Raw genomic sequence first — 22,345 nt, 5'->3', positions numbered from 1 at the left:
ATTCATATCGTACAATTCGTTTTAACTTATAATAGCAATAAAGAACAGCAAATGTGGCTTGCTATGTCCAACCAATAACTTAGCAGTATAGGAAGTAGGTTCAGGCGGAGGAGCGTTGCTCAACTGGCTCAGAGCCAACAGGTGAAAAATAAAAACAATATACTATAATTGTTTACTTTTTCATTTGCTGGCTTTGAGCCAACGTGCAAAGGGAGGGGCTGGGCCAGGGCAAGGGAGGGGGAGGAGGAGGAGGAGTGCTATGTGCACTTCTAAGTGTGCATGTGTGTTTCGTCTGCCATCGCAGGCCGGCCAAACAGTATCCTCAACACGGCTGTATTGAACAGGCGGGCAGGAGAAACAGCAAAGACTCCCTGTCCTGAGAGGAGAGTCTTTTACAAAGGCAGGACCAGGACTCTGGTACCCCGCTGAGTATGGCAGTCGCACCAGTCCCCTGGTGTGCAGGCGGGAGGCAGGGCAGCCGCGCACAGGTGTGATGCATCAGGCTCCCGCCCCTCGCCTGCGATGATTGGATGCTGAGGCCGTGACCCGGAAGAGCAAGAAGTGCTTCCGGGACAAGAAAGCCAAAATGTGGCCGGGAAGTCGGTTCTAACCAGCTCCCTGGCCAATTTGGCAATAAAAAGGCAGGGGAGCGGTGAATCGGCCTCTTTCTTTGCCACGCTACAGCCTGAACAGGACACAAGGTCTCCAGGACTGAGATCTCTTGGAAGAGAGCATTTTTCCCAACCCACCATCCCCTGAGGCAGAGGTTTTTAATGTGTTGTTCTGTTTCTCTTGTTTTTTTATCCTAATAGGTAATTTAATAGATAATGTAATAATGCAGTTTAATCCGAACTTTTCTTCTAGGGCGGCGTCTTCTCGTATTTTATGTAAAGTTAAGTTGTTTTCTTGGTGAGGCGGTGAGGTCATGGTAGGTGGGTATTGTTTATGGTCCTTAGCAGGCATCACCATTGTCAAACAGGGACGCCTGAGGTGGGGGGTGTGGGGGGGGGGGGGGAACAGATGATCTATCATGGAACTCCAGGGGCAGTTGTAGCCGGTAAGCTGGAAAGGTTCAGGAGAGGGGAGGTTCCGCTTCCGGTAAGCTTTTTGGCCACCCCCGCACACACACAAGAAAACTGGGCAAAAATGTACAGCCCCTTATGGAGATAATGTTGAGGGCGTAGGAGGTGCCGGGGGTGAGGTAACCTTCCGGGAAGCTGGGCCTCTTGCTCAAGGTCACTCTGGTAGGAGGGTGGGACCTAGCGTGATCTTGAACTCGGACCAGTCATTGACCTTGCCGTAGGCTCAAACGGGGATACGCAGAAAGATAATGTTTCTGATCGCTTCGCTTATGATAGGAATGGCTATGTATTAGAATCATATTAAGGATAGCTAAATTACATATTGTACATATCAATGTAATGGACCTGACTTTCTGCGTATTGTGTAAAATGGTGTAAATATTAAAACAAATGTTTTTTTTAATCGTTATGAATAAAATAGGGCTTGGAGTTCTACGACCCTTAACCCAAGCTTTGGTGTGGTGTCTGCATTGTTGCCTTGGGGGAAATTGGAGGAGGATCTGTCTGCTCTACAGGGGCCCCAAAGGTTGAGGTAAAAGGGGGGTTGTGTGACCAAGCGAGGGGGACTCTGCAGTACCTGGCCATATCAGCCTGCTCAGGCCAATCCCCGCGCTGCTCTCCTAACATGAGAGCTGTGTGGGGATTGCACAGTGCCTGCGGGCACCAGGAAGACCGAGACGTGACGCGATGGCAGCTCCGGGTAAGTGTTTTTTTAGATTAATAATCCCCCCATGCACGCTCCTCCGCCCCCTACCCCCACCCCCCACCATCTCTTCATTGTGTTGGTTGCCACTGAGTAGGTTTTAGTCTCAGTGGAAAGCCTCACAACCAGTGATTTGCATGTTTACATGCCAAGAAAATCACATATTCAGGTCGTGGCAGGGAGAGCAATCTTTACAGCTATGGTATCTTTCTCTTTCATAAAGTGTAGCTATCATCTTTCTAAACCAACTACAGAGTACTCAACCTTCCTCAGCCACTCCAAACACCTTGTCAGACCCTGCTTGCTTAAAAAAAAAAACCAAAGGTGTAAGCGCCTTACAATCAGCTTACATCCTAAAATAGCCTAAAGCCTTTAAAATATACATTTTACCTTTCATGCCATGTGCAGTAACATTGTTTTTCCTCCCAAGCAATACCAAATCAGAGACAAGAAGTCTGGAGTGGCGTGAAAGGTTTAAATAGTCTTTAACTTTGTTAAGAAAGGAAACCGCTATGCTAGACTAAAGAGAGAATTAGCATAGCTGATTTGTGCTCCATATTAAAAATAAAAAAAACCTTTAAAACCTAAATATGAAATTAAATAGAAAGCCAAGCTGCCTTCTGAACAACAAATAAGCACAGAAAAAAATGTTACTTCCACATTTACATTTTTAAAACGCTGTAACAACTCTTCAGTTTGCAAGCAAGGCGAGAAAGGGCTGCAAACAAGTCATGGAAGAGGAAAACAATATACAGATGTGTGCTCCATATCAGACATAAAGAAACTTTTTCAAATCTAAACCTAACATTTAAATAGAAAGCCAAGCTACCAAACAGCTCAAGAATTGGTAAGCACTGCAAGAAACAGCTGCAATCAAGTCAAGGACGTGAAAAAAAATGCCAAACTCACATACGCTCAAGTGCACATCTTTCCAAAATTACATGGCAAGCCAAAATAGGAAAAGAGTTAGTGGAAAAACAAATACATCCACACAGGAGAAGGAGAACCCGGAAAGTGCCAGTTGCCATGGGCGGAATGAAAACACCATAGGCTGGAGAATTGGGATGCTTTCCTCACCCAAAAGCCACAGAGTTTAAAAGACAGGCAAACACACGAATGTAAAGCAAGAGGCGTGGAGGAGCGGGGTGAACGCCCACAGAGCAGATACTCCATGTCTCAAACGAGACAGCGAATGTGCTGCCTAGGCGAGACCTACAAAGCACTTTCTGACCACCTGCACAGCGGTCTGATCATAATGGGCTGGATGGAACTGCAGACTCATTGTCGAACGGTCACCTGCCTAATACCATGGAGGTCGACTGCCGTTATTAAGAGCCATAGTTATTGAATGCCACAAAGAAGTACACTGAAGATGTCACACATGAACAATCTGAAACCTTGATTGCTATGTTTAGGAATCCTAAAAAACATCACTTTTCCCCATCTTTTAGTCCTGTTCTCCTTGTAGCCTTCCATGTAGCAGCTGATATGACTCCTCTACTCCCTCTGTATGCAACAAATCTCTTTACAGGACCCTGTTGACCTGGTTTAGAGTCTGCCAGGTGAGTGACTCAGTCACAGACATCCTAATAGGCATTATGTCCATTGAAACTTGTACTAAGGCGGACAGGGGTCCCTCATGTTTGTGAGGAGCATCGCTCCACCAAACTCTACACAGACCTAGAGTCTGTTTGCAGGAATTCCTGTTTTGGCCGCTCCTGTTTATGCCTCTGCAAATTCCTTGCAATTGGGTATCTTCCAGGAATGCATTCCAGCAGGGACAAACATACCTTTGTACCTGAAATTTCAGAGGTATTTTCAGTTGAAAATGCCCTTTTTTTCCTAATTAGATTAAACCAACAATTTGTATGAAGTAAGAAGAATTTGGATGAAGACAGAATAATAATCTACCAAAAAAATATCTGCGACGAGGGTGAGATTCGAACCCACGCGTGCAGAGCACAATGGATTAGCAGTCCATCGCCTTAACCACTCGGCCACCTCGTCTGGTGTAAACATTAGTTTTTCGGACAAACACACAAAATTGTGAGAGAATGTCATTCTCCTTTCTGTTCCATTCATTTCCTCTCAAAGTCTCTCCTTTCTTTCAGAACCAGGTTCCACATCGGAGAGAGAACTTAAGCTTGTTCTCCCCAGCTATGTTAGCTTTCCTCGCTGTTTGCATCATCCATGTGAACGGTGACACATTTGGTGTGTCTGCACATTGGCGTCCTGCAACTCTTCCCGCCTCTGTTTACACACCCACCATGAAACTTCAAATCACAGAAACCTGGGGGCATATTACCAACATTAAGCGATATTTAACGCTAACGATGCTTAGCAACAAATTTTTTAACGCTAAGCATCGCCGGAAATTATCGCAGAGATAACTTGCTATTAGCAAGGTTTATCTCAGAAGTGATAAAAATCCTCACGCTAACTGCCAATTGAGAGATTATCGCTGGAAAACCAAAGATAATCTCTCAAAGTTTGGAGTTAGCTTGATGATAGGGGCTCACAAACTTAGCCATGATATCCACCTTCCATAGGATATCATGGCTAAGTCAGGAAAATACCAGGTGTAAAAAAAGCAGTGCTAACCACAGTTAGCGCTGCTTTTTTTTATCACTGACAGGGTTAGCAAAATCCTTGATAATAGGAGAAATGTCGCTTAACAACATTTCTCCTATTATTTTTGTCTGGAACGCCCCCTTTGCATCTCATTAGAGATGCAGGGGGAAGTGTAGAGAAAAAGGGTGCTAACATGCAAATTTGCGTGTTAGCACCCTGTTGCTGATAGGGAGATAATTTTATCTCCGCTTTCTTGGCTTTTAAAGCCAAAAAAGCGGAGATAAATCCCTTGATAGTATGCCCCCTGGTGTATGAAAGGCGCCTGTTCTCTTCCAAAGGCTCAATCTTTGGCGCCTACTAAGGTTTACCAGGCACTACATAAATGCAACTGCACAGAGCCCGCCTTTGTTAAGATAGCGCCCTGGGCGGAGAGAAATGTATTGCCTTTGCAGATGCTTGCAGATTACATGAAGCAGCGGAGGGTCTCTTTTGTGTTCACTGGTCAGGCCCTGGCTGAGCAGGGACTGGCCCCTGCACACAAACATCCCCAGACCCCCTCCCCCCCCCAGCCCACCTAAATCAACAATAGCTTAGCTGCCTCACGCAGATGATGATGCAGATGATGGTTTTGCTGGTGTGTTTCAGCAGGGGTCAGAGGGTGAAGGGAGGGCAAGGGAATTCGGTGTAAAGACACTGCCCAAAGTATGATAATAATGGACCAAAACCACTTACTGGCGAATCAGACAGAACCAAGCACACAGGGACATCGCAAGTCTGGAGCAAGTCGACAGGGGTGCTGCTGTTAGTATTACCTTAATGTAGGCCTGGGCATAGTTTGTGGAGTTATTCTACACGGACCTCCGCAAAGTTACAAAACAACTCTGCGAAGTTCCACGAGTGGCGGAGTGCAGTGCGAACTGCAGTTTGTGCTGGTATTCCTGCTGCTCGGGTAGAAATTCTACCCGAGCTGCAGCTCGCGCTCGCAAACTTACCGTTTGCGCTCGCAAACTTACAGTTCATGAGTGCGAGCGGGAAAAAACTCTGCTGCACATTGTGAAGCAAAGTTGCTGAAAACTCTGCAAACTCCGCAAACGGAGCGAAGGTCACCGCCCAGGCCTACCTTAATGCACACCGCACCGTGCACCCCTCAGAAAACTGGCGATCTGAGCCGGGCCCAGCTCACCCATGCTAAGGGCCAGCCCTGCACCTGCAAATCAGTGGAATGCAACACCACCCTTTTCAAAAAATGTAAACATATGATGGGTGTGATTGCTACAGTGCCCACTTAATTCTGGGTTATGTCCACTGTATGCTTCCACGTGTATAGCGCAACTGACCTAGTTCAAATATAGACGCTCTTTGATGACAGAATGTCACTCCACCAGTATATGGTCTGTGCATTGATGACTTGGCATTTGATTTTTTTAAACTGGCAAACACCTTCAAGCAGGGCACAAGTCATAAAAATAGAAGTGGAGGACTAACCTAGTTAGGCAGTATGCAAGTGACATCATGGCACATGACATCACAACTCGTGACATCAGGGCACATGACATTACGGTGCATGACATCACAGTGCATGACATCATGGTGCATGACATCACAGCACATGGCATCACAGCACATGACATCACAGCACATGACATTATATGTGGCATTACAGGAATTTACTTCTTTGATGTGGCTGCACACTACTGTCTTTTAGGGAAACTTAATGTGAGTTAGTTTGTGCTCCTCAGGTGTACTCCCTGCACTGGAGTAAATACTGTGATCAATTGGGGTTGCACCTACACAAACAGTGTGAGTGTCTACTGGGGCACAGAGGTGTGCGATATATCTGCTGAGAGATTTCTTCAAAATTAGACGAACAACACTATGGAGTGTGTCTTCAGAGTATTTTAATCATACTTCATTTATCTATTTCATATATTTCTCTTTAATTTCACGAATAAACAAGATTTCTAGTGATCCAAAAATGAACTTCGATGATCATCATTCCATAATTTTCATATTAGCATTCCTTTTCATTCCAATGCATTTCGGCAATGAACTTGCCTTCATCAGGGAAAGCTACAAAAAACAATGAAACTTTCTAATATTTTACCTCTAGAATAAAGAATAAAGAATTCTAACAGGGGCAAACATACCTTTTTAACCTGAAATTTCAGAGTTAACTTTATTTGAAAATGCTTTTTTTCCCTAATTGAAATAAACCAACAATTTGTAAGAAATAAGAATTTGGATGAAGGCAAAAAAATAATCTACCAAAAAATGTCTACGACGAGGGTGGGATTCGAACCCACGCGTGCAGAGCACAATGGATTAGCAGTCCATCGCCTTAACCACTCGGCCACCTCGTCAGCTGTGTCAGTGATTCCGGTACACAATTAAACAAAAGTGTGCTAGATCATCATTGTTCCCCTTTCTGTTCCACTCATTTCCTCTCAAAGTCTCTCCTTTCCTCCAGTTCCAGGATCCACAGCGGAGAGAGAACTTAAGCTTGAACTCCCCGGCTATGTTACCTCTGCTCGCTGCTTTGTAAACAATGATACTTTCAGTGTGTCTGCACCAAACTCTGATCAGGCCCAGAGTCGGTTTGCAGTAATTCCTGTTTTGGCCGCTCCTGTTTATGCCTCGGCAAATTCCTTACAATTGGGTCTCTTCCAGGAACGCATTCCAGCAGGGGCACACTTACCTTTTGACCGGAAATTTCAGAGTTAATTTTAGTTGAAAATGCAACTCCTATCCGCCTCGGTTTATACAACCACCATGGAATTTCCAGTAACTGAAACAAACCTGCCGTATGAAAAGGCGCCTGTTCTCTTCCAAACGCTCAACCTTCGGCGCCTATTAAGGTTTACCAGGCACTACATAAATGCACCTGCACAGACCCCGCCTTTGTTAAGATAGCGCCCTGGGCGGAGAGAAATGTGACACCTTTGGAAATGTTAGAGAATTACATGAGGCAGCAGGGGGTCCCACTTGTGTTCACTGGTCAGGCCTTGGCTGAGCAGGGACTGGCCCCTGAACACAAACATCCCCAGAGCGCCCCCCCCCCCCCAGATCACCTAATTTAGCTGACTCATGCAGATGAAGGTTTTGTTGGTGTGTGTCAGCAGGGTTCAGAGGGTGAAGGGAGGGCAAGGAATGGAGTGTTAAAACATTGCCCACAGTATGATAATGAGGGTTTAAATCAATTTACTGGCAAATCCGACAGAACCCAGCACACATGTACATGCACAAAACTGGATAAAATGAGAAGGCCGCTGCCTTTGGCAATCCCTTAATCCACACAGCTCCATGCGCCCGTCAGGAAATTGGCACCCTGGGGCCGGGCCCAGCTAGCCCGTGCTAAAGGCCAGCCCTGCACCTGCAGATCAGTGCAATGGAACACCAATGTTTTTACACATGTTAAACATATGATGGGTTTGGCGGCTACAGCGCCCACAGTATTCTGGGTTAAATCCTCTGTAGGCTTCCAAGTATATAGCGCCAATTTACCTAGTTCAAGTATAGGCGCTCTTTAATAACAGAACGTCACTCTACCCGTTTGTGCACTGTTGACATGTCATTTCATTTTTAAAACTCCCAAACACATACAATAGGTGCCTTGACGCTAACTAGATTTATTAAGCGCCACCGCGTTGGGAGTTCTGCTCTGACTGCAAACGGGGGCCCCATAATCCTGACTAAATGATATATTGGGGTGCCGGCGTGCCGCCCTAGGGGACCACCAGCTGCACTGGCATGTTCAGCATGCCGCCAGCGGCCATAGGCCAAACTTCACTTGGGAGACTATGGGGGAGACTTACTAAAATTTTGTGCCGTAATTGCGTCACAAAAGTGATGCCAATTTGCAGAAAATATTTTTTTCCAATTTACTTTCCAGCGTTCACCTTGTTAGCACCTGAAATAACAGAAAGGTAACGCAAAGCAGCGCATTGCGCTACTTCGCATTTTCTCTCAGGCATATTAGTGATTACGTTCCCAGTGCTCTATGGTTATGCAGTTGGTAGCCTGGACATTCTGTTTGTTTGTCTCCGCGCCTTGACGCCCTTTGGGGCTAAGTTTGCGCGTTACAAAACGCCTTCATTCATTCATACTTTGCGCCATGAGGGCGTACCAAGGAAGGAGCTTAGGTGTTCCCATGCAACGACCCGTTCCTCACGCTAAACCCAATTTACTAAAAACAGTAGATTAGGTTTAGCGTGAGAAAACTGCGCCCTTTTCAACTAGGCGCAAGGAAGGAGAAATGCTTCCATTTTGTTTTTCCTTTTCTGACTTTGCATGTGGGCTGCTCTGTACGCAAGCATACTAAGAGGGAAAAGGTTTGAAATGAGCCTCAAAATAGTATTTTGTACTGGAAGGGCACACTTACAGTACAAAACCTATGCCAGGCTCACGGAGACACCGTTGCACCATGGCGCAAAGGTGTCTCGGTGGTGCACGGCAGCTGATGTCAGCGCTGGCGTTAGTGAGTGGGGTGGAGAGTGCCTTATTTTTTTAAATAGGGCAATCTCCTCTGCTCTGCTTTTCACGTAGCGCAGCGCAACGCAACATTAGCTGCTGCTGCAGTGCGCTATCTGAAAAGTAGGTAAATCTCCCCCTTAGACACGGAGCATAGGGGCATAAGATGTTTGATATAGTCATCAGCTTAAACGCAATACGTTTTAAGAACAGACGCACATTGAAGACAGAAGGCGCTGTTTTAAACGGAGAGGGATACATGATATTCATTGGGGGAAAAGGAGTTTATGGACATATGGGGTTGTTTCTTAAAACCCCAAAAGTTGGTCACATATTTGTTTACAGCATCTAATGCCACTGCTGCACTAGGGTGACGCTCACCAGTCACCACTAGGAAGTTGAGGACCTTGCAATGAACACCAAAGGTAAACATATAACCCAATTTAGATAAGAGAGATGGCATACCTCTGCAAGGCCCAGGAGAGGAAAGGGGAGAAGAGGGTAGTGAGGACATGAAATGAAAAAGATGGGACCTGAGTAGACTTGTTTTAGTGTGAAATGTCTGCTTCCATTTGTTCTTGGACACATGGAAGCATTTTGAGCGAAAGTTTTGAGAGAGACAAGAGGATCAGTCTTTTTGGCACCAGCGACCTGCCCAGAAGAGAAATTAAGAACGCAATGTCCTCGTCCAGCGATACATCCACAGTGGCATGTCCAAGGAACATTGGGCTTCATGCCTTTGCATTTTTTTAGAAGGTAAAGAATACACTGGTGCTCCATTGTGTCTAATGTACATATTAGTTTCAGTTTCATTGGTCTTTATTCGGATATGCATTATCCATAAAAGTACAAACATTTATCATAATCATTTACATAATCCATCATCATTAACATTTTAAAAACTGAATTAACTATGGAACTAATCAGTGAAGATATTGCATAATTGTCACACATATTCGAATAGCAGCTTCAGTACTAAAGTGCAAATGTACAAAGTGCAAATATTTCAGAAAGTAGCAGCAAAAATAGGCAAATTATTAGATTACATTAGAGTTACATATAGCAGCATCGTATAAAAGTGCCAATGTGCAAAGTGCGAATGAGGACTAGAAACACAGCAGCAAAAAAAGGCAAACTCATTAGGTTCTATACATAGGGTTCTATACACCCGCATATTATTCGTGTTACATATTACCCTGTTTAAATATACAATCCTAAAGTGCATATAGTGCTTTCTAATCCAAAGTTCAGGAGTTCATAGAGAAACGCGAATGAATAGCCATTTTTAAAAAGGTGCAGACTCGGTATGTTAAATCATGATCCTTAAGCTGGAGTATAGTTTTGTATGCAACCTTAAAATACGTTATTCCCTTTGTCCTAAAAACGGTATCAATAGCTGCATGCTATATTTTTGATAAAAGGTACAGAAAAACAGAAAATGCAGCATAGGCTGTTTTCCTAAATTGCCACAAGGGCAAGCCGAATCCTCAATATTGGGTTGATAACCGAAGGGAAAGCACAGGAGATATTTTATTGTACCCGATCTAAGGCGAAAAAGAATGTTTCGCTCCCATCGAGTGATGTCTCTTAAGAGATAAGTAACGGGTAGACTAGATGAAGGTTTGCCTTCTTCTGCCATTAATATATACTGTCCTACTGTCCTATTGTGAAAAACTATCACTCGGAGAAGGGGCATCGGCTCCTGACGCCGCACCACGCCGTGAGGGAAACGGCAGGGCAGAGGGAGACGGAGAGCACCGGGAGACTTCCCCACAGCCTACAATCCCCAGCAGCCTCAGCAAACTCGGGGGCGGCGCGGTTGACAAGCGTCAGCACAGCGCCTGGAGGCGCTACAAATCACCGAGCGCCCACTCGCCCAGGGGGACCTATTGTGAAAAACTATCACTCGGAGAAGGGGCATCGGCTCCTGACGCTGCACCACGCCGTGAGGGAAACGGCAGGGCAGAGGGAGACGGGGAGCACCGGGAGACTTCCCCACAGCCTACAATCCCCAGCAGCCTCAGCAAACTCGGGGGCGGCGCGGCTGACAAGCGTCAGCACAGCGCCTGGAGGCGCTACAAATCACCGAGCGCCCACTCGCCCAGGGGGACCTATTGTGAAAAACTATCACTCAGAGAAGGGGCATCGGCTCCTGACGCCGCACCACGCCGTGAGGGAAACGGCAGGGCAGAGGGAGACGGGGAGCACCGGGAGACTTCCCCACAGCCTACAATCCCCAGCAGCCTCAGCAAACTCGGGGGCGGCGCGGCTGACAAGCGTCAGCACAGCGCCTGGAGGTGCTACAAATCACCGAGCGCCCACTCGCCCAGGGGGACCTATTGTGAAAAACTATCACTCGGAGAAGGGGCATCGGCTCCTGACACCGCACCACGCCGTGAGGGAAACGGCAGGGCAGAGGGAGACGGGGAGCACCGGGAGACTTCCCCACAGCCTACAATCCCCAGCAGCCTCAGCAAACTCGGGGGCGGTGCGGCTGACAAGCGTCAGCACAGCGCCTGGAGGCGCTACAAATCACCGAGCGCCCACTCGCCCCGCGAGTCGCACGCGGGAGAAGCCCGGGCAAAGGGCAGGCCCTCTTAGGCCCTCAAAGGCCGGATAAGGACGGGACGGGCCACCCCCCTTGGCTGCCACATTGTAGCTCATCAAGAAGGTAAAGACCTATTCACACCCATCTGTCTATATCCCCTTATCATCATGACTTCTAAAGTGGATTACTCAGCCAGCGTAGCAGGAACTGAGCAAACGTTCTCTTGGTTAAACGAGCTAAACCTCTTATGTCAAACCACCTATGCTATATCAGAAACTCCCCTTCCGCCCAAAAGCGATATCATACAATCAGATAAGTCCACACTTTCAGAGTACCCCACATTATTCAATAAAACTTGCAGTCTGAACACTCCAGGTATTGCACCCCCTCAGGTTTCATCTGTGAAAAGGATTCAAACACTGTCCCCAAGCTCACTCATTGTTAATTCCCCAATGAATCCACCGATCGTTGAGCTCCCAGATCCCTTAACCCCTCCTCCACACCTGCATATATTACCGCTCATTGAACAACTGCTTAGTTCTCTGATAGCTCAGTTGTTGGAAAAAATTAACTTTTATGGGGATAGGCTCACTGGAATAGAGTCAGCCATCAAGTTAAACCTGTCGGCTGACAAATGCTGTGACACATTCAACCGCCCAAAGTCACCTCCTACTCATGAAGGCTCTAAACCATCTGTGCGGGATAAAAGCTGCCAAATACAATTAACTGGCCCTAGTACAGTAGGGCAAAAAGTAACTAAACACCCTCCAAATGTCTCCTTTCCCCAGTTGACCGCTCCTTCAGTAGTTCATGATAAGGCTAACTCTATCCATTTACCACCGGAAGCGGCCCCATACGTGTGCATTCTTGCGGGCGTCCCTGCTCTTCCACCTGGAAAAATTGAGAGTCAACATGACTTAGTTAACAAAACCAAATTTTGGCTGTCAAAAAATAGGCCACTGCCTCGTCACTTATATGGAGCAATAAGGAGCGTCAGGAGGGTGGACTGGTTGGGTTCTCTTCCTAAGAATGTTCCTGGGGACCTGGTACTCGTGAGATTCAGAGCCAGAAACATTGTCCCTTACTTGAAAACCTGGCCGCCACAAGAGAGAGACGGCCCAATATCTATATGGGACTTATATGACTTCTATCCCTCAATTCCTTGTTTTCCCCCTTTTCCGAAATCATACCTTACATGGTCGGACTCATAAAATAAATCATGATCTTTCTGGGAAACACTTGGATTCTTAATAACTAACTTTAACCCCTATGTTACCATCTCTATCCTGGGGTGGAAAAGAACTAATTATGTTTGGGATCCTGCCTTACTGTATTTGGTTGTTTGTAATGCTGTATTTGGTTTTTAAGCTACTGTATCTAATCCTAAGAAAATAACTTCTACTGAGGTTGCTCCCAAGTCTAAGGCTGCTAAACCACCCCAGGCTAAGAAAAACCCCATTCCCCCTAGTAATCAAAATCAAAGCTTTGGCCCAAAATCTAAACCTATTCCAAGGAGACAATGCGTGAACCTTCCACCAGAGTCACAGCCGTATACCATCATCTTAACTGGCGTGGCTCCTCTTGATGATGGGAAGAGAGAAACGCACATGGACCTATATAACAAGGTTATTTTTTGGCTTAATAAAAACCGCCCTCTTCCACCTAATGTAAAGCCGGAAATTCTCAATGTAAGAAGAGTGGAGTGGGTAGGCTTTAACAAGAAAGATCTTGAGGGGGATTGTGTGGTAATAAGTTTTAGAGAGCCATGGGTGGCAGAACTTATTTGTAGAGAACCAAGATTCGGAAGAGTGGGGGATGTGCAAACCCTATTGTTGAATTATTTCTACCCTGCTTTATATTCAACTAGACCCCAAACTCCGTTTCATTATCCTAATAGAGACAGGCAAAGAGAGAGATTCCCTTTTGACACTTCTATTTTTCCACTGTTTCATCCACGTCTTACAAATCGGTTCGCTCCACTGTCCGGCCTGGAGGGCGTGGATTGACTTAATAAAGAACCACCTGCTCGGGGGTTGACGGAGGATGTAGGGAATCACCCTACTATTTTTTCTTTGTCTCCCAGGGCAGAGATAACTTTAGGGACCCGTAGAAACGCTCAAGCGGTGGTAGGAAGGGAAACACCCCAAAATTTATCTACAAGACTCTCTACCTGTGGAAGAACAGTGAAATCCTCTATCAATCTGTTAGCAGATCCCACTCACTCCCTTGAAGTCTTGTCATGGAATATAGCGGGACTAAAGGGGAAAATGACTGGGGATGACTGGGGCTCCTTTGTGGATACCTATGATATAATTATTCTGCAGGAAAGTTGGACCACCGAAGCCATACATCGGGCTGGTTACCTTAACTATTATAAACCAGCATGCAAAGGTCCCAAAGGACGTCCTTCTGGTGGTCTTGTCATTTGGATTAGACAATCTCTGGCAATTACAATTACTACTGTTCCTACCTCCAGTAATGATATTTTGGCTTTAAAACTTTCTGGTAAAAACAACCCGGATCTTTTTTTGATAAATATATATGCAAGAGGGCAACCTGGTGGGAAACCCATGAAAGCGGCTAGTGACCTGGATTCTTTACTGTATGAAATTTGTAGAGAAAAGTGTGTCATGGTGGCAGGTGATTTTAATTGTTCCTTCGAACCTTTCCCTACCCTTGACAAAGATGGGTACGGGGAAATTGATTTAATTTGGAATATTCCATATCTATCTATTCCCCCAATCAAAAAAGTTACAGAGGCCGCTATGCAGTGGTTAGGCCTTTGCCTTGAATGGGACTTGCGAGCTGCCAACGGCAGAACTAAATCTGACCAGATGGGCAAGGTCACTTTTGATAACTCTATGCACTCTAGTCGTATTGATTATTTTCTAATCAGTATAGAGTATTGGAAAATCCTAGAGGACATGGAAGTAGTTACACGACCAGAAAGTGACCATAATCCCTTGGCAATAAAATTATCATTGAATGAGGGATTGAATGGGGTCTTACCAACATCCATTACCACAGCCGAGGCCATTCTTACTAACGATTGTAGAAGGGTTCGATGGGCTAGGTTTTTAGATAATCCTGCCACCATAGACGAGATTGCAGTAGAGGTCTTAGCTGCCACTGATTTGATGGTTCCCATACTTAATGTTGGCACTTCTTTAGAACGAATAGGGACGATTCATGACTCCCTTTTTAATAAAATTAAAACCTTTTTTAATAAACCTGTAAAGGGGAGAAATAATGGCCCTGCTCCAAAGAACAAATGGTATAATAAAGCCTGTCGCACTGCCCATAGTTCCTTGTTAGACGCTATTAAATCCAAGTCGGTCACTGACATAAGATTAGCTAGGGTTAATTATAAGAGAGCTCTCAAAGATGCCAAAACAAACTGGGACGATCAGCGTTGGTCGGACCTATACCAAGCTAGCTCCTCTTCCAATCAACAAAAATTTTGGGAGGTTGTGAGATGGGGAGGATCTGGGGACCAGAAAATTCCAGTCAATCACGTGCCAGCCGAACAATGGGTCAAGCACTACGCGACGCAGTTCAGTAACACGGAACGGATCTCCCTATCTAGGGAAGATGCCAGTGTGCTGACTGCAAAGCTTTTGCCCGATCACATTGTCTTCACTGAAATGGAAGTTGTTGCTGCTCTAAAACGAGTTCAGAATGGTAAAGCCCCCGGCATGGACTGTGTCCCAGCAGACCTTTTTAAGTACGATCAAGTGCACTGGGTTCTGTATATAACTACCCTGGCTAATGCAATAGCAAGAGGAGCTAGTATTCCAAAGTCGTGGAAAGGGGCAGAGATCCTGCCCGTGTATAAAAAAGGGGATAAAACTGATGCGGGAAATTATCGCCCCATCAGTCTTATTGACGCCTTACAAAAAGTAGTGGCCAGAATGTTATTGGGGAAAATTGAATCATGGATGTTAGGAGCTGATATTTTGTCTCCAATGCAGGCAGGCTTTAGGGCAAACATTAGCACTGTGGACCAAATATTAAGATTTGTGATGATTTATTGGAAAACTGTGCTCTTGGGGGGTGGCAAGATATTCGCTGCATTTGTAGATCTCAAATCAGCGTTTGATCTGGTCCCCAGAGATAAGATGTGGGCTGCTCTGAGACGGATGGGTGTTCCACCTGCGCTACTTGAACTTACCATCAGATTGCACGAGGGGAACTTTGCCAGAGTGAGATGGGGTCGTCAGGGCCAGGTTACTGAATCCTTCCCAGTAACCCGTGGAGTGAGACAGGGCTGTGTCCTGGCCCCCACTCTTTTTATTCTCTTTATCAATCAGGTGGTTAAGTTCCTGTCAGCTATCCCCACTGATGCCCCATCACTGGGGGGGACTAAATTCCCCCTTTTAATTTTCGCAGACGATACACTTATACTGGCCAAAACACAGAAGGGACTGCAGGCAGCTATAAATAAATTTGTGGACTTCTGTAATGAGAATGATCTAGAAATTAACATTAACAAGACCAAGTTCATGGTGTTTACAAAGAACAAACCGTTGAGGGGTCATGTTACGATGAATGGGTCTACTTTAGAGCAGGTTGAAGTAATGACTTACCTTGGTGTAGTAATGGACTACAGGTTACGCTGGAAAGAGCAAGTTGCGGCGTTAAGTCTGAAATTTGCTCGTTTGTCCGGCTGTTTGGTGAAAGAGCAGCGGTGTTCTTTGACTAAAAGAGTTTTGCCTGCACTTAAAATTTACAGTGCAAAAATTAGATCTGCAATATTATATGGGGCTGATATTTGGGGTTGTGTGGACCTGGTTGTCCTTGAGAGGATCCAGAACAAATTTCTCCGTAACTTAGTTAATCTTCCCCCCTCAACACCTGTATTACCACTCCTTATGGACATGGGCTTTTATTCTATAAAATTCCAAGCTCAGTTTAGGATGGTGGCGTTATGGAGGCGCATTTGGTCTACCCCGGATCTTGCTATGTTTGTTCAAGAACTGCAGGACGTTAGAAAGCAACCAGGGGCAGCTGAAATACCATGGCTTAAGCTAATCAGAAACATTCTTATTGGAATGGGTCTTCCCCAGTTATGGTCAGATCCGGGTTCCCATATCTTTCCCTCAAAGAAAGATTTCAAACTACTCTTTTGGTCCATGGTGAAAGAAGAACACATTGCTCTTTCAGCAAAACCGAATCTGACTGGTCAGTTTCTGCTCTACAAAGCAGTTCCACATACTGAGACCTATTGGGATGTAATTCCTAAAACCTTAGACAGGAAACTCTACCATCAGTTTCGTCTAGGTACACTACCCTTAAGGGAATTCACTAGTGGTTGGTTGAAATCAGAGTCATCCTGCTGTCCTTGCTGTATTGGACACATAGAAACAATAGGTCATTTTTTGTTCGTATGTACTGCCTACCATGAACCACGCCATAAGTGGTTAAAGCCCATCTGTACTAGATTAAAAACCAGGGTGAGCAAGGAAGCTTTATTTATCCTAAAAACCAACACCTCCGACTGGCTATCTATTGGTCTAGCAAAGTATCTTGGATGGGCTTGGTTAATAAGGATCAAGTCAGTTTGTAATACTATAGCTTTAACTTCAACCTGAAACTGAAAAGGCATGTTAATTTTATCATCTCCTGACCAGTATTGTTGTTGCCGCTGTTGTATTTATAATCAAATGTAAGGAAAATATTATTCCATAGGTCGTCTTTATTCGCATATTTAATTGTGGATTTTAGCAAATCTTTTTTAACCAAATTTGCACATACCTTCTCTTTTAAGTTATATATATATTTAGGATTATGTCACTCTGATTACACTTATGTTAGTCTGATCATATATATTTATGTCTATGTTATGTTATCCTGATGTACGTACATACTTTGTCTTTTATGAAGAAATTTCGAAATAAAGACGTTAAAAACTGAAAACTGATAAGGCTAACTCTATCCATTTACCACCGGAAGCGGCCCCATACGTGTGCATTCTTGCGGGCGTCCCTGCTCTTCCACCTGGAAAAATTGAGAGTCAACATGACTTAGTTAACAAAACCAAATTTTGGCTGTCAAAAAATAGGCCACTGCCTCGTCACTTATATGGAGCAATAAGGAGCGTCAGGAGGGTGGACTGGTTGGGTTCTCTTCCTAAGAATGTTCCTGGGGACCTGGTACTCGTGAGATTCAGAGCCAGAAACATTGTCCCTTACTTGAAAACCTGGCCGCCACAAGAGAGAGACGGCCCAATATCTATATGGGACTTATATGACTTCTATCCCTCAATTCCTTGTTTTCCCCCTTTTCCGAAATCATACCTTACATGGTCGGACTCATAAAATAAATCATGATCTTTCTGGGAAACACTTGGATTCTTAATAACTAACTTTAACCCCTATGTTACCATCTCTACCCTGGGGTGGAAAAGAACTAATTATGTTTGGGATCCTGCCTTACTGTATTTGGTTGTTTGTAATGCTGTATTTGGTTTTTATTAGATTGGCCTTTGCTATCAGGGAGTGATATTGAAATAAGCTTTTGTTTGATAATTCCCATAAATATTTAAATTTGTCGATCAAATTTAGGATAACTTTGCAAGATCCTACCTAAATATACTCCTCTTTTTAGACTTTTTTAATCTTTTATTAAGTTGACACTGGTCCTTCTGATTTTCCTTTTTAAATGATAATCATTCTTTCTTTACATATACTCTTCCATACTCATTTATTTGAATGAAATTGATTAAATGTATTGTTTTAATTTTATTCTGTTATTGTATGCTTGTATGATATTCTTTTGTAATATCGAATAAAGCTTATTTTGACCTTTGATCTACTGTCCTACGGATACTTTAGTAGACTCCTGTGTGTGTCTTATATCCCCATAATATTTATATAAAGCTTTGCGGGTGGTCTTTCTATCAATTCCATCTAATTGGTCAGGTTTATAAATAATATGGCCAAGGTTAACTGCTGTCAAATATGCCCGTACTTCCGCTAGCCACGGTATGTCACCACTCCTGTCACATTTTAGACAGTCAGCCAAGATCTCCCTTGTTAATTAGGCTGCCGGGTTTTGCCAGACCTTTCGCCAGAACATGGCGGGTCGGAACCTAATATAATCCTCCAAGTAAGGTAGTCTTAACTCATTATGACAGATGAAGGTAGATGATGAAATTGGTAGACCCAAATTCTCCTGCAAAATCTGTTTTCCTCGACCTGGACACTGTTCAGGTTTATGAAACCCCGAATTTCAGCCCCATAAGTCATAATTGGTACGCATTGTGTCCTATAGATTTTAAGTAGGGACAATACTACCTCAATTCTTTTTGGTTGAGGGAGGCTTATTACTGAGTTACTTGCTTTTAAAAATTTGGTCCGTCCATATGCCAGATGCGGTGTCCAGGACCCATTATCTGAAAATTGTAAACCTAGATGCGGGAAAGTGCGAGTGCATAGCAGGGAATCTGAGCCCAAGGTAATAGTATTAATAAGACGTTTTTAGGACCACAACACATTAAAATGGATTTCTTAAAATTTGTGCAAAGATTCGGACTATTCATAAACGCTACAAAACCACTTACTAAAATTCGAAGAGCATTGGGTGTACGTCCCATTGAAATAGCATCATCTGAGTATAGTAGGGCGGGCAGTTTGTTACGATTAATTATTGGGACATCTGTAGTTTGGTTGGACAGTACATTGTGTAACTCATTGACATATAAAAGAAATAAAAGTGGTGTCAAGAACGCACCCTTGCCTGACGCCTCTATCAATTACTATGTCCCCTGAAACTGCTCCATCCATACTTGTTCTCACCTGAGCCCTTATGTCCCTATGTAAATACGCTAAAAAATGCACCATGTCTTTGTCCAACCCAGAATCTAAATGGCATTGCCAAAGCCTGGATCTATTAACAAAATCCAAAGTGGATGTAAGATCCATAAATGCCAGTAGAGGGGACTGTGTCGGGCGATGGTATATTTCCCTAAAATTAAATTAAGGTTCAGACACTGTTCCACCATTCCAAGATTGCTTCGGAAACCTACCTTGCATTTATTTAATATGTTTCCATCCTCCGCCCAAGTTCTGATTTTGTTAAATAAGACCCTCCCCAGTATATAAAGAGTGTTATCGATTAGAGAGATTGGCCTGTAGCAAATCCGATTAGATCTATCTCCCTTTTTAAAAATGGGAATGATTATGGATGTGGACCAGGTGTTTGGAATTTTAGTTATTGTTAAATTATTAAAAACATTCAATAGCAGGGGAGCCCAGAATTCTGGCATTGATTTTATAAGGCCAATAGGTAGCCCATCCAGGCCTGGGCTTTATTTCCCAGGCTCTGGTTTATTGCATCCTCAACTTCTGACAGAGATATTTGGATTTGATTTCACATTGAGACGTGGAAGCATATATTTTTGAAAAATTAGCTACCCATGCTTTGCTTGTTATATTGCAGCTTAACGGGGTGGATGTATTGCCAAATGCTCTCAATGACTTAGTGGCTAACCAAAAACCATTTGTACTATTAAGCTTAGCAGCACAGGCCAGGGTACTCCAATGCTCTTTTAAAACCACATCTTGCCTATGCTTTACTACGCTCTTATAAGTGTGCCTTAACATTCTAATAAGGTTGGGGTCTCTGAGTTTCCTGTTTGCCTTAGAACAAATGTTATCGAACCACCTAGAGTCAGGCTTAGGTGTAGCTACAGGTCTAGAAATCAATTCTTTAATACCTGCACATAGTAAAACAAAAGCAGAGACCGCCTCTGGGTTAGGGTTGGTCAATATGAGACAAGTCTCACAAAGTGATGGATAGGTTTTTACCATCTTTTGAAACACCTTCGGGCAATCCATGCCCTTCCATTTAACTCTTAAGTTATCGGTGGAGGGTTCTATATTACCACCCCCTAGCTCCTTTCTAATGTTGGGTCTCCGGTCAGCCCTAAAAGAGACTGAAATTGGATTATGGTCCCCAAAAGTATATGCCCTACCCTCTGCCAAAAGTAGGTGGCCTTCTAATGATTCTGATATAAAAACATAATCTATGGTTGAGGCTCGTCCAAAACCTCTATAAGTAGGTGTTGGATTATCCTCGTCGTTTACAGCTGCGATGTCCATAACATTTAAAAGACTACTATTTGATAGGTGGTCTATTAATTCATATTCTCTCTTTCATGGAATGACTGAATTATGCTCGTTGGGGCTCACAGTATTTCCCCCTGCAATCTTCGCATTAAAATCGCCCCCAAGCATATCCCTACCGGTTTATACTTTCCCAGCAAATTATCCATATCCGAAATAACATTTAAAAGGTTAACGAAATTAACATTAGGTGTAGTTAAAAAATCATTACTATAAAAATTTATAAAACAAATAGAGACCCCGTCTATACATTAATATTCGGAAATTGGTGTTGCTGATAGGAATTGATTTAACTATACCACCCGATGCAATGCTAACCCATATTGATAGTCCACCCGAAGGTCTGCCATGCTTAGGATGGGGAGGTATAATATTTAAACACTCATATCCTTTGAGATATAACTCTTTGGTTGCCCACGTCTCCTGGAACATAAGGATGTCATATTTATTTATCATGTTGACCCATTCTTCGTTATTTAGTTTAGAGGCCAAACCAGCCACGTTCCAACTCAGCACCTGTAGTAATGAATCAGAATGATCATTTAGGGAGATATTTTCGAACTCGGTGTCGGTATTAGCCTTAAAATTATCCATGGGTGCCGTGAAGGCAGATTCAGTCGGTTGAGATTTAGATAGAGGTCAATCAAGGGTATCTAAATCGGAGATGGCAGAAAACCTATTTACCGACTGCTAAAGTGGGCCAATAAGTGAATGCTGTGCGGGTGGTGGTCTATAGAAAAAGCCACGGGGAAGTGCACAGATGTTTTTGGGAAGGGACAGTTAGTCTCTCTAACAGCCAGTATTGATCTACCGATGCCTGGTGGGCGAAGGTTGATGACAATACAATCACCCCCAATAGTTTTTTCTGCTGGTCCCACCCAGTCTACCCTTCGTACCATTATAATATCATGTATGTCAGACCTCCGGCACCCTTTATATTTAGCCAGCCAATCCACACTTTTGTTCCATAGTTGTTCCCAAGACTCTAGTTTATTTTTCTCTAATGGTGGTACCCCTGTGAGAACCAGAACATACGGCCAGGATGCTGTAGTAGGTTTAAAACATCCTTATTTGACTCAACATGCCCATTTGTGTTATTGTCGACAGTACTAATGTGGACTGTCGAGGCGACATGGGCACCAGTAAGGGTTATATTTTGAGTATTGGCAGATCCAATACATGTTTTTGATACTGTAGGATCTTCAGTTTTACCCTTGGTATCACGAGGGGCAGATGGCAACTTTGCGATCAGGGGCACTTGTTGCCCACTCTGAGCTAAGTTCTCCTGAAGACTAGCCTGTTGAGATAACTGTTTAGGTTCCCTACAGGTAGATTTAGCCTTAATGGCTAAAGATTCCAAGCGATCTAAGCGCTTCCATAATTTTGCGAAATTTGAGTTCACAAGCCCTTTAACACGTTCATACAATGTGTCAATGATAATGTCCATAGCAGTGTCCCCAAGTGTAAAATTAGAGAAGGCAATCTGTGTGGATTCTGTCTGAGTATGTACAGAATTACTTAAAATGAAACTGAATCAATTGGGTCACTACTAGGGATTGAGTCTGCAAGGGCCTTCATGCCCGTAATCCAAGTGTTTAATGTTGTGCATTGTGAATTCAAGCGTGGAGGTTGTTTCTGTTTGGAGCAGGCTGGTTTCACTGCCTTCCTCTTCCTTTTTGCTCCACATACTTCTGGATTAGGGGAAATGTCTGAGGCGGCCATGGCTAAAATATCAATTGGGCAACTCCCAGATACCGAGTCTACTGTTGCTTCTGTGAGGCCAGAACCTTCCACGCCCAATGTATTCTCTCTGGTTAATGGGTGTGGTAATTTAGGTCCTGGGCGCCTC

The 22,345-nt window shown here is 44.1% G+C and overlaps 2 non-coding genes across 2 annotated transcripts; both read right to left on the bottom strand.

The window, feature by feature from the left end:
• Window positions 1-3,710: 3,710 nt before the first annotated feature.
• TRNAS-GCU (transfer RNA serine (anticodon GCU)) lies at window positions 3,711-3,792 on the bottom strand. Its single transcript has one exon. It is a non-coding gene; the product is annotated as a tRNA-Ser (tRNA).
• Window positions 3,793-6,634: 2,842 nt separating this feature from the next.
• TRNAS-GCU (transfer RNA serine (anticodon GCU)) lies at window positions 6,635-6,716 on the bottom strand. The gene has a single exon. It is a non-coding gene; the product is annotated as a tRNA-Ser (tRNA).
• Between the last annotated feature and the right edge of the window lie 15,629 nt (window positions 6,717-22,345).

Source organism: Lissotriton vulgaris, chromosome 12, assembly GCF_964263255.1.
Source record: "Lissotriton vulgaris chromosome 12, aLisVul1.2, whole genome shotgun sequence".
Lineage (NCBI taxonomy): Eukaryota > Metazoa > Chordata > Amphibia > Caudata > Salamandridae > Lissotriton > Lissotriton vulgaris.
This window is presented reverse-complemented; position numbering and strand designations above follow the sequence as displayed.